The sequence below is a fragment of the Paroedura picta genome, chromosome 15, assembly GCF_049243985.1.
Source record: "Paroedura picta isolate Pp20150507F chromosome 15, Ppicta_v3.0, whole genome shotgun sequence".
Taxonomy (NCBI): domain Eukaryota; kingdom Metazoa; phylum Chordata; class Lepidosauria; order Squamata; family Gekkonidae; genus Paroedura; species Paroedura picta.
In genome coordinates, this window is record NC_135383.1 from 23,222,553 (window position 1) to 23,234,439 (window position 11,887).

The window sequence follows — 11,887 nt, forward strand, 5'->3', positions numbered from 1 at the left end:
GCAAGGGAGAAGCAGAGGCAGTTGGCCATCGCCTGCCTCTGCAGAGCCTTCCTTGGTGGTCTCCCTTCTAAGTTCCTACCCTCATCAACTTCCAACCTATGGCAACCCAGCAAAGGGGTTTCAAGGCAAGGGAGAAGCAGAGGTGGTTGTCCATCGCCTTCCTCTGCAGAGCCTTCCTTGGTGGTCTCCCTTCCAAGTACTGACCCTGCTTAGCTTCCGATTTATGGAGATGTCAGCAAGGGGCTTCCTAGGCAAGGGAGAAGCAGAGGTGGCTGGGCTTTGCCTTCCTCTGCAGAGCCTTCCTTGGTGATCTACCTTCCAAGTACTGACCCTGCTGAGCTTCTTAGATCTGATGAGATTGGACCACACCATGCTGCCTTCCCTTCCAGCACCTGCTTTCCCTCTCAGTTCCAGTTTGGTATAGAGGTTAAGGGCAGTGAGCTCTAATCTGGAAACCAGGCTGAGTTCCCCATGTCTCCTCCACACGCACAGCCAGCTGGGCAATGTTGGACCAGCCACAGTTCTCATGGAGCTGTTCTCGCAGAGCCATTACCACAGAGGACTCTCAGCCTCACCTACTTCATGGGGTGTCTGTTGTGGGGAGAAGTAGGGAATCAGGGGCCAGCCAGTCCCTCTGGAGGGCCAACAACAGGGCATGGAGGCCAAGGACTCCATAAGAACATCAAAAGATCAGACCAGTGAAGGTCCATCTACTCCAGCTTCTTCTCTCAGGGGCCAGCAACAGGGCATAGAGGCCAAGGCCTTAAGAGCTACTTCTAACGCATCTCAATACCTTGGACAATCCTGGCTCCCCCTGGGGGGGAAATACCTCCCCACCAACACCTGGTTCTCCTGAAATCTTTATTCATTCCTGTATTCATATGGAAAAGAGCCAGACCCGTCTCCTCTCCAAACCCTGCTCTTCTGTGAATCCACCCCGTAAACCTCCTGGAATTTCCCAGTCCAGAGCATGCAACCTTACCTGTAGGTGTGGAGATTCCTTCTAGTGAATCCCTGGATGAAAGGCAATATACATTACCCCCTTCCCATGCGCACACTGGCTGAAGCCCCCTCCTGCTCTGTGGTTGAACCTCTTGTTAGCTTCCTTTTCATCTCCTGCTTTCCAGGTTTTCAAGAAACTGCTCCGTCCCGAGGAGCAGATGGATTTCATTCTGATGGCCATCAGAGGCATGAGGCACGACACTATCCACAACACCAAGTGTGCCGTCCGCATACTAAGAACCATGCTGAGGAGCCCCGTGCCCGATTTGGTGAAGGTAAGAGGCGGGGGGTGGGGGGATGTCCATTTGATTGTTGTTTCTGTCCTGTTTTGCCTTTCTTCCCCCCAAAATCATCTTCTGCCAAAGTAGGTCTTGCAAAATTCTTTTAAGTCTGGTTTGGTGAAGAACATGTAAGAAGAGCCTTGCTGGAACAGACCAGTGCGTGTCCCTCTAGTCCAGCATCCTGACTCTCACAGTGGCCCATCAGCAACAGGGCTCAGAGGCCAAGGACTTCCTCTGATAAGAGAAGAGCTCTGCTAGATCGGGCCATTAGTCGATCAGTTCCAAGATCCTGGCTCTCACAGGGGCCAACCAGTTCTTCTGGAGAGCCAACAACGGGGCAGAGAGGCCAAGGCCTTCATAAGAACCTCAGAAGAGCCCCACTGGATCAGACCAGGGGTCCATCTAGTCCAGCCTCGTGTCTCACACAGTGCCCAGCTGGTTCCTCTAGAGAGACAACAAGAGGATGTAGATGCTGAGGCCTTCCCCTGATGTTGCCTCTTTAAGATTCAGAGGTTTAGTGCCTGTTAACGTGGAGGTGCCACTCAGTCACCACGGATAGTTGCCAAGGATAACTGTCTACTTAAGGAATAAATAGCTTTGTTCAAAGAGAGAGGGGAGAGAGAGAGAGAGTCCTAGTGGTCCGACTAACTGTTCTTAAGTTGGCTCAAAGGAGCAGGAAGTCTCCAGCTGTGCCGATCAGGAAACCAGAGAACATGATTTGAAAATGCCACAAAGCTTCCTGCATTCTGCAGGGAATTGGCCTAGACGACCCAGGAGGTCTCTTCCAACTCTATGGTTCATCCTCGTGGGCTCTGTGCAGTCCCACATGGGTTCTGCGGAATCGCAGGCCTGCTTCGGAGATATAACCAGCCAACATAAAGCTTCACAGATAGGATCATTGTCCATGTGGTCGCGATGGGTCGGACACGACTTCGCACCTAACAACAACAACAATTCCCTGGATGTTGATGCCACAAGGGACGCTGCGGTGGGGAAGGCAGTGTTGCAATCAATACTGCATGCATAGCCCACCCCATCTCCACGGTGAGTGATCTTGCTAGTCTCCCACGTGGGACTGCACAGAAGCCACAAAGATGAAAACAGGGTTGCACTTAACTGTAACTATTGTTCATCGAGTGGTCTTCTGTGCAGTCACACAACCCTCCCTCCATCCCCACTGGGCTGCTTGTATTGATTGTTTAAGCAGCAAAGGGGAAGGACTGAGGGGAGAGTGCTGGTACCTCCCACATCACATGACTTTAGGCAGGAAAGTCACTCAGTGAGGGGAGGGGCTGGCACTCTTGGGAGCTTTTTAAGCTTTCAGCTAGCTAGTTAATTCTCCGTGGCAGAACCCATGCGTGACTGCACAGAACACCACTTGATGAACAACAGTTACAGGTAAGTGCAACCCCGTTTTCTTTGATTCCTGATTGAACTGTGCTAACTTGACATCTTCCCAGTGCCCCCTGCAGGGTATTCTTTATATATGCTGTTGAATCATGCACATGGCAGATCTTGCCTGTTCTAACTGGAAGAGAGGGTGCGCAGGCGTCTCTATCGAAATGTTCTTGGCACGCAGGGCAAACTACCGTTCCCGAGTTGCTTCAGGTGAAAGCCACCCCAGGGAAACCTGTACAAAACCAGTGCCTTTTACACATCTCAGCTTCTTCCTCTGCCTCTTCTGTCCTTTCTCCTAGGCAACAAAGGGCATCCAGCTCACATACAAACATCTTGAGAACATAGCGGATGTCCAGGCCCGTCACGAAGTCTTCCACTATATCTGCCTGCTGGGAGACGGTTTCCCGGAAGAGACGGTGAACACCCTCCTTGGCTGCTCCCTTCAATGTGACAAGTGAGAACAGAGAGAGCCCCACGGGATCTCAGGGCGGGCTAGTGGGAGTTGATAGTGACACCGGCCCTCCATGTGGGACCCGGAGATCTCCCAGAACTACAACTGGTTCAAATACGAAGAGACATTGCATGGTGTAATGGTTAAAGAGTGGTGACCTCTCATCTGGAGAACTGAGTATGATTCTCCACTCCTCTTACACTTTCAGCCAGCTGGGTGACTTTGGCTAGTCACAGTTCTCTTAGGGCTGTCATAGAATCATAGAATTGGGCCATACAGGCCATCTAGTCCAACCCCTGCTCAACGCAGGATCAGCCCAAAGCATCCTAAAAAGTGTGTATCCAACCTTTGCTCGAAGACTGCCAGTGAGGGGGAGCTCACCACCTCCTTAGGCAGCCTATTCCTCTGTCCTTGCAGAGCAGTTCTCTCTGTGCTCTCTAATTCCCACCAATCTCATGGAGTGTCTGTTGTGGTGAGAGTAAGGGAAAGGTGTTTGTCCGCCACTTTGAGACTCCTTCAGGAGTGAAAAGCGTGGTATAAAACCAACTTTTCTTCTTCCAACCTGTCTAGCCTGGGCTAACTGGGTCAGGGCACATAACAGGGGTTATTATGGATTTATGGAACAGTCAGGTGAGGGGACAGCTCTAGGGGGATTCTCCACTCAGGAGAGGGGGGTCCAGCAGCCAAGCTGGCATCCCACCCACCAAGACTTCCTGCGTCTTTGAACTTCCAGCACCTCAGCAGCCATGTGGCGCGCCTTGACCAGCTCCTCGGACACAGCCCGAAAGATCCTGGCCTCCTTGCAGGCCATCCTGTTGGAGCAGCCTGCTAATTCTGAAGATCCAGCAACGAAGGCCACGTTGAACCCTTTGGCTGTAAGTATTCCCTTCCTCATCATTTCCCTTCCTCAGTCTCCCCTCTGCTCCCAATGAACATTTTAAAAAACTACATCAACTGACATGTTCCTACCTTGCTATAGCATTCTGATGACCTAGCAACTAGTTCCTCTGAATTCCCAGCTTTGGTGTCTTAAAATACTAAGTATGTGGTTTGATTGCAGGGATATGCCTTTCCCCTTATGTTGACACAATGAAAAAGGCAATAGGCTTTAAGAAATGAAAACTGGGGATTTAGAGGAACTATTAAATGGTTACAACACTGTACCAATACGTCAACTGTGACAGACTGATATAAAGGTTGGGAAAGCCCTATTGTGGTGGGGTTGTGGCAAGGAGTTTGCAGCAAGAAAAGGCAAGGGGAATCTATCCTGTGGGGCGGGGGTCATCAACCCCCGGTCGGCGGCACGCTACTGGGCCAGCTGGGTGACCTTGGGCTCGCCACGTCACGGATAAAAATGTTCTGACCAAGCAGTGATATCAGGGCTCTCTCAGCCTCACCCACCCCACAGGGTGTCTGTTGTGGAGGGAGGAAAGGGAAGATGACTGTAAGCCACTTTGAGACTCCTTTTGTAAGAGAATAGTGGCATGTAAGAACCAACTCTTCTTCTTGTGATTATGTGAGAGCTCCCCAGGGGTGATGGCCATCACAGGAGCCCCCTTCCCCTGTTGCCCTACTGGCCGAATCTTTCTTGACAGCGTTAAAATGGGAAATGATTGATTGATTGATTGATTGATTGGGTGGCTCCCGCATCTTATTTCTGAGACCGCTTCTCTTAACGAGCCTTCCACCACTCCCAGATGCCCTGTTGTGAAAAGAAGTAATTAAAACAGACCTGTTGCTCACCCCATCCATTTGCCCCAAGCATGGATGCATCCTCCAAGCAACAAACCGTGCCAAGTTTGCTCTCCAGCCCTGAGACTGGACAGCTAGATTCTCAACTACATCACAAAGACGTAAGGGCAGAGATGTGCGCAGCAAGGAAGTTCTTGTCTAGCATCCGGTTGGGGCGGGATGAGAAACGCTGGGATTATTTCTGCCTTCTCCTGCCAGGCCATATCAGCGATTTACGAGATCCTGAGACAACCTACGCAGGCCTGCAAAGAGGCTGTGAAAGATATATTCCCCATGCTCTCTATTGCGCTGCTGTGCCAGATCTCCTACACGATGCACTACATGCCCAAGGAGATTGATTTCTACTGGAGGACCTGCATTCAGCAGAAGACACCAACGCCTCCTATCCCATTCAGGTGCTCAGTGCGGGACTCAAGCCCTTCCCTTCCAGCCAACCCACCCCTCACTGCCTCCTCTGCCTCTTACATTACTTGCCCTGCCCTCCCTGCCTCTTCCTTCATTTGCCCTGCCTTCTCTGCCCCTTCCAGGAGTTGAACTGCTTCTGTATAAAGGTTCTCAAACGCTGTCTTGTTTAGAACCATTTAAATTTGAAAGAGTCTCTCAATAAATAGGCCAATAGACTATCTGATCGAACCCTAAAATGCAGTTTTAGCCAATATTTTAAGTTAGAAATCCAGGCCTTAGTTTCGAGAAGATTATGGCCGATTTCGAGAGATAAGGAGGAGTAAGGGACACAATTTGGAGTTCCCAAAATCTGCCGGAAAAAGGCAGACTGTAAAAGCTGCATAGAGTTTCTTCCTACCTGTATGAAGATATTTGTCGGCAAGAGAATAGAGGGCTAAACAGTGGTCTAGAGTAGAACAATGTTTAGTAAAGCCAATTTGCTTGGGACCTATTAGGTGTCTTTTCTTCAGGGTCTTTCCCCCTCTAGTTTTTAAGGCTTCTACCGTCTCCCCACTGGGGTTTCCCAGTGATCCTTCACCAGACTCAGCATCCTATGCCGATGTGTGCAATAGAACAGAACTTCCAGAGTTTCATCCCCTGGCAGAACGCTCGGCCCCTGTATCTCCCTGCAGCACACTGGTGATAAAACCAAGGGTCTCATTAACAGAAGGTTTGGCTTTTGGCACAGGTCTGCCTTGAGAACGTTCAACGCTCTGGTGAAGAGTGCATGCCATGAGGATCAGGTCCTAATCATGCTCAAAAGAAGAGGGTCCGAGTTTCTTTTGAGGCCCTCAACTCACCAGAAAGGTCTCTACCTCTTTGCTAGGTAAGAACTAGGCTGCTGCAACAAAAGACTAACTTGCTCCCCATTTTGCGAGTGTCCCACATGGGTGGAATTTTTTTTAGGCGGGAGGGAGCAGGGGCACTGTAGATGCTGCTTGTTCACTCGGCCTCAACCAAATGCCTAGTGGAGCTCCCTTTTTCAGGCCCTGCGAATTGTTTTAGCTCCATCAGGGCCCTGATCTCCTCCAGGAGCTCATTCCACCAGATGGGGGCCAGGACCAAGAAGGCTCTGGCCCTGGTTGAAGCTAGGGGGGCTTCTTTAGGGCTAAAGATAGAAACCCTATACATATAAAATCAAGTAAAACATTTTAATAATAAAAATTTGAAGCCAATAGTGGCGCAAATACTTTCTGATGACGTCCACTGAGCCTTGATCTCAAAGGAGCGCTGCGTAACAGTGCTGCCGACATCAATCTCATAAACAACAGTGGAATGTCCAAACTTTGTCAAGGAAAGGGGGGGGAGCATCAGTTTGAGGGAGAGGACCAGCCTGATCTTATCACTCCATTCATTCCACCCGGCCTCAACCAAATGCCCGGTGGAAGAGCTTCATTTTGCAGGCCCTGCGTAACCCAGAGACTTCCGACAGGGCCCGCAGCTCTTCCGGGAGCTCGTTCCACCAGGACCACTTTCCTCTGGCCTAGTAGTTGTAGTAGAATATTACAATATTTAATTTGTATACCGCCCCTTCCCATATGAGTTTAGAGTGGTTCACAATAAAAACATGAAGTCCAACAATAAAATGGCTTTAAAATGGCAAATATCGTGAATAGATTGCTGGCCAGATGCAGGTGGCAGGTGACATCATGCAGAGCACCCATAATATAGCTTCTGCGGGGGCTGAGTATGACACTGAATTTATGGCGTGTGGAATGGCCCTAAAAACTGTCTCCAGCTGATAGGGTAGCTTCCTGATGACATGAACTGAAATCTGAAATGAAAATAAATGTGGTGTGTGTGTTTGGGTGCTAAGGTCAAAAAAATAAAGGCCATGCCTACGTGCTCTCTCTTCCTGTGTGCATCAACAGAGCCATGATCCGGAACGAGGACTGCGGGAGCATCCTGCCCTACCTCCTGAAGACTCTGGAAAGCCCAGAAGATTTCCGGCATGTCACTCTGCTGACCTTCTTAGTTGAGGTGAGCTTCGCTGGTGTCTACAGGACACGGAGGCAGGAGAGACCCAAGTCATGTGTTTTGAATGAGAGGTGGTGGGCTGACCACGCCAGCAGAGGGCAATGGCTTCGTCTCAAAAGACAGAACCAATGGATGAAATTAATCCAAAGGATGTTACATCTAAACCTCCAGAAGAAGTTCCTGACAGGGCAGTTTCTCAGTGGATCAGGCTTTCTTGGGAGGTGGTGGGTTCTCCATGTTTGGAGATTTTTAAACAGGGGCTGGTTGACATCTGACGGAGAGGCTGATTCTGTGAAGGCACAGTGCAGGGGGTTGGACTAGATGACCCAAGAGGTGCCTTCCAACTCTAGGATTCTATGACTGTGAATTAGTGAGGGGCAAATCAGGACCCCTACTCATCTCTCTTGGTCCTTGCTGCATCAGATCATGGTGGAGAAGAGTGGGGGATCTTCCGCCAGCAAAACAGGGAGAGGGGAAGGGGGAAATGAAAAACGATTAAGGGACTGCAGCCCCTTCCCTACAAAGAAATGTTTCAAGAGGTTAAGGCTCTACAAGCTGGAGAAAGTACGGTTGAGGGGTGACATGAGAGAGGTTTACAAGACTATGCACGGGGTAGAGAGGGTGGAGAAAGAAGCGCCTTCCTCCCTTTCTTGCAATACAAGAACTTGGAGGCGATCGATGGAATTAACAAACACTAACAAACATGATACTGCTGGAGAAAGTGGTGGCATCCACAAGGATAGACAGCTTCAAGAGGGGAGGGGAGAATCTTATGGAGCAGAGTCCCCTCGTGTCTATGAGCCCCAAATTTTAGATGGAACACTCTGTCTGCGGCAGTGGCACTCTGTACTCTTGGTGCTTGGGAGAAGGTTTTATCAAGGGATGATTATGCACTGACTTTGTTTTTTCCATTGTGGATCCTGCTGAATTGATTTCAACTCGCGTCGTTCTTTATCCCCCACCAACAACTGAAACTGAAATTGTTCTGCACTCGATTTGGAAAGCTTTTCTAGAATAGCGGGGGGGGGGGGGGGAGAGATTGGAGACAGCAGAGGTGGAAGAATAAATCAAAGAGGCAAATCTCTCCTGAGAGAAGTTAGGTCTTCTGGAGTACAGTCACTTTAAGACAAGCCTTGCAACCAGGAACCAGGAAGTCTTTGAACTGACACCCTGGCCAATCAGGGAAAACTGCCTTGCTATGAGGCATGGAGAAGTAAGTTAAATCTCAAAAAGCAGGAATCTGCACACTTCCTGATGGCAATTTTTCAAATATCGAGGGTTATATCCACTTCTGGATATCGTGGGGGAAAAGGTAAGGTCACTCTGGCTCAATCATGCATGCTGCAGGGGGAAAATTTAAAGCAACCAAAATCAAAATGCAAATCGAATTCAGTGTAGATGGGAGGGATTCAATTGAGCTGGGAGTGGTTAAAAAGCCCCGTGCAGATGACACCAAGGTCTGGGCCTACTGGTGAGCTTCCTGATGGCACCTAGTTTGGATCCCTGTGTGACCCAGAAGATTAGACTTGATGGGCCATTGGCCTGATCCAACACGGCTTCCCATGTTCTTAGAGATTCCTAGTCACAAGGTCTAGATGGAACACTCTGTTGGGAGCAGTGAAGCTCTGTTTACTTGGTGCTTGGAGGGCCACACTGGGAGGGATTCTCGAGTTCTGCCCCTGGTCCTCTCGATGTCCCCTGGGTTTGGGCCCCTGCGTGACACAGAATGTTGGACTGGATGGGCCACTGGCCTGGTCCAACTTGGCTTCTCTGACGTTCTTAGGTGGCAGTGGGGTTGCATGGGTGAGGGTCCTCCTGAGGGCCAATCCTGGGGAGAAGGCAGGGAGCAAGGCAGCCTGCGAGTGAGTTGCCAGTCCTGCTTTTCTTCCCCTTCTTCTCCAGCTCCTCCGCCACCAAACCTTCCACAGCACCACCGAAGACCACATCATCCGGCAGCTGAGGAAGCAGCTGAATGCCACCAAAGAAGAACTCCGGTCCCTGGCTCTAGACGGCATGCTTCAGCTAGCTCCTCATTCTGAGAAGGTGCGAGGGGCTCAGCACCCCCACGGGGAGGGGGGCATCAGAAATGTACCACAGGGGCTCAGTTCCCACAGTATGTGTTTTCCTCTGGGGGCCAGGAGCCTTCCCCCAGGCAGGCTCTTTCTGCTGGGGTGGGTGGGGGATGTATGTTGGCAGAATTTAAATATGAGAAGAGGGGCTGGGTGCTGGCTGCTTAAAAAAATCTCCTGGTATTTCCCAACCCAGAATTGGTAACCCTATGCCCGCTTTTCTTCCTAATGGGAACCCAAAGTGGCTTACAAGATTCCCCTCTCCCCTAATTTACACTCACAACAACCCTGTGCGGTACGCTAGGCTGAGAATGTGTAACTTTTTGGCAGAGTTTAAATAATGAAAGTAGGCTCACAGCGCCGGCTGCTTAAAGAATGAATCATTTTATTAAGAAAAGAAACAAACTTGTTTGGGTAGGAGAGAGATAGTCCTACCTGTCTAATTGACTAATATTCAGGAGGGAAAAGAGAGCAGGAAGTGTGCTCAAAGGAGCAGGAAGTCTCCGACTGGACCAAGCAGGAGGAGATTATTTGAAAAACACCAGGAGGTTCTTAATCTGAATATGCTAATTACACATCTCCTTTGATGCCCCCTACAGGATATGCTCCACATGTTGTTGAATCAGGCCCTCTACAGATCTGGCATATTCCAACATGGTCATCATAGGCAAAAGAGACCCGCAAGACCTAAAACGGTTGCCCTTTCACACAATAATACCCAAGGAGCAGTTCAGTCCCTCCCCAATAGCGGATTCAACCATCCCTCTGGCTCTATTCAGAAGTACCTCTCCAGAGATTACCCAAATATCAGTGGTCTTCACCATAGAAAATGGGATGGGGGGGATTCCTAGAATGTTGCTGACGATGTGATATCACTTCCTGGTACTCGGAAATGACATCAAGGCATCAGCAACACTCCCCCTCCCCTGCCTCCCCCTAGGTTGCCGACCTCCAGGTCAAGCTCTGGAGAGCTCCAGGAATCACCCCTGAGGTCCAGATTTCAGACAAGAGTTCTCTAGGAGAAAATATTGGCTTTGGAGAATGGCCTATATGGCCTTATGCAGCCAGCTGGGTGACCTAGGGCTCGCCACAGCACTGCGAAAACTGCTCTGACCGAGCAGGAATCTCAGGGCTCTCGCAGCCTCCCCTCCCTCACAGGGTGTCCATTGTGGGGAGAGGAAGGGAAAGCGAATGTCAGCCACTTTGAGCCTCATTCGGGTAGAGAATAGCGGCATAGAAGAACCAACTGTTCTGACCGAGCAACAATATCAGGGCTCTCTCAGCCTCACACACCTCAAAGGGTATATCTGGTGGGGAGAGGAAAGGGAAGGAGGTGTAAGCCGCTTTGAGACTCCTTCGGGTAGAGAAAAGCGGCATCTAAGAACCAACTCTTCTTCTTCTTCTTCAGTAATATCAGGGCTCTCTCAGCCTCACCTCCCTCACAGGGTGTCTGTGGTGGGGAGAGGAAAGGGAAGGAGGTTGTAAGCCGCTTTGAGCCTCATTCGGGTAGAGAAAAGCGGCATAGAAGAACCAACTGTTCTGACCGAGCAACAATATCAGGGCTCTCTCAGCCTCACACACCTCAAAGGGTATATCTGGTGGAGAGAGGAAGGGGAATGCGAATGTAAGCCACTTTAAGCCTCCTTCGGGTAGAGAAAACCGGCATATAAGAACCAACTCTTCATCTTTGTGGGTTCTGTGCAGTCCCACATGGGTTCTGTGAAGATCGCAGGCCTGCTTCGGAGAAATACCTAGCCAACTTAAAGCTCAAAATACTCCCAAGAGAGCTAGCCCCTCCCTTCTCAGAGTGACTGGAGATGCGCTGTCATTCCAGGGGATGCCTAGGTCCCACCTGTAGTCTGGTCCTGCCCCCAATCCCGCCCTCCCCAGACTCCACCCAAACATCTTCAGGAATTCCCCACCCCAGAGAGGGCAAACATGACTTTTGGGAGGGTTGTCACGCCCCGCACTTCTTGGTCGTGCAGATGGCTAAGCTGGAGCCTGCCGTGCCAGACATCTTGAAAAGGCTGAAGGAGTCCAACCGAGCCATCAATGTGAAGGCCCTCAAGGTCTTGCGGCACCTTTTGAAGAGCCTGGAGGGTCAAGCCATCAGCCACCTCGCCATCCAAGTGGCCAACCAGATCGTCCCGCTTGTTGATGACGTGAGTTTGGCCAGTCTTGCGCGGAAATCATCCTGCATGTTGGGGGGCGGAATGAGGATTGGAAACTCGCTTTTCTATGCCTCTGTCTCTTCTCTCCCTTTTCCTTTCACTAAGAGAGATTGGAGGGGGGTGTTTTGTCGTGTCAGTCCAAAGTTCAATCCCTGGCATCTCCAGTTAAAAAGGTGATGGGAAAGACCCCTGGAGAGTCACTGCCAGTAGACAATACAAACCTTGCTGGATTAAGGGAAGGGCTGGTGGCTCCACAGATCATCCTCTGCTTGGCATGCAGAACGTCCAAAGTTCAATCCCCGGCATCTCCAGTTAAAGGCTCTAGCAATAGGAGGTGTGAAA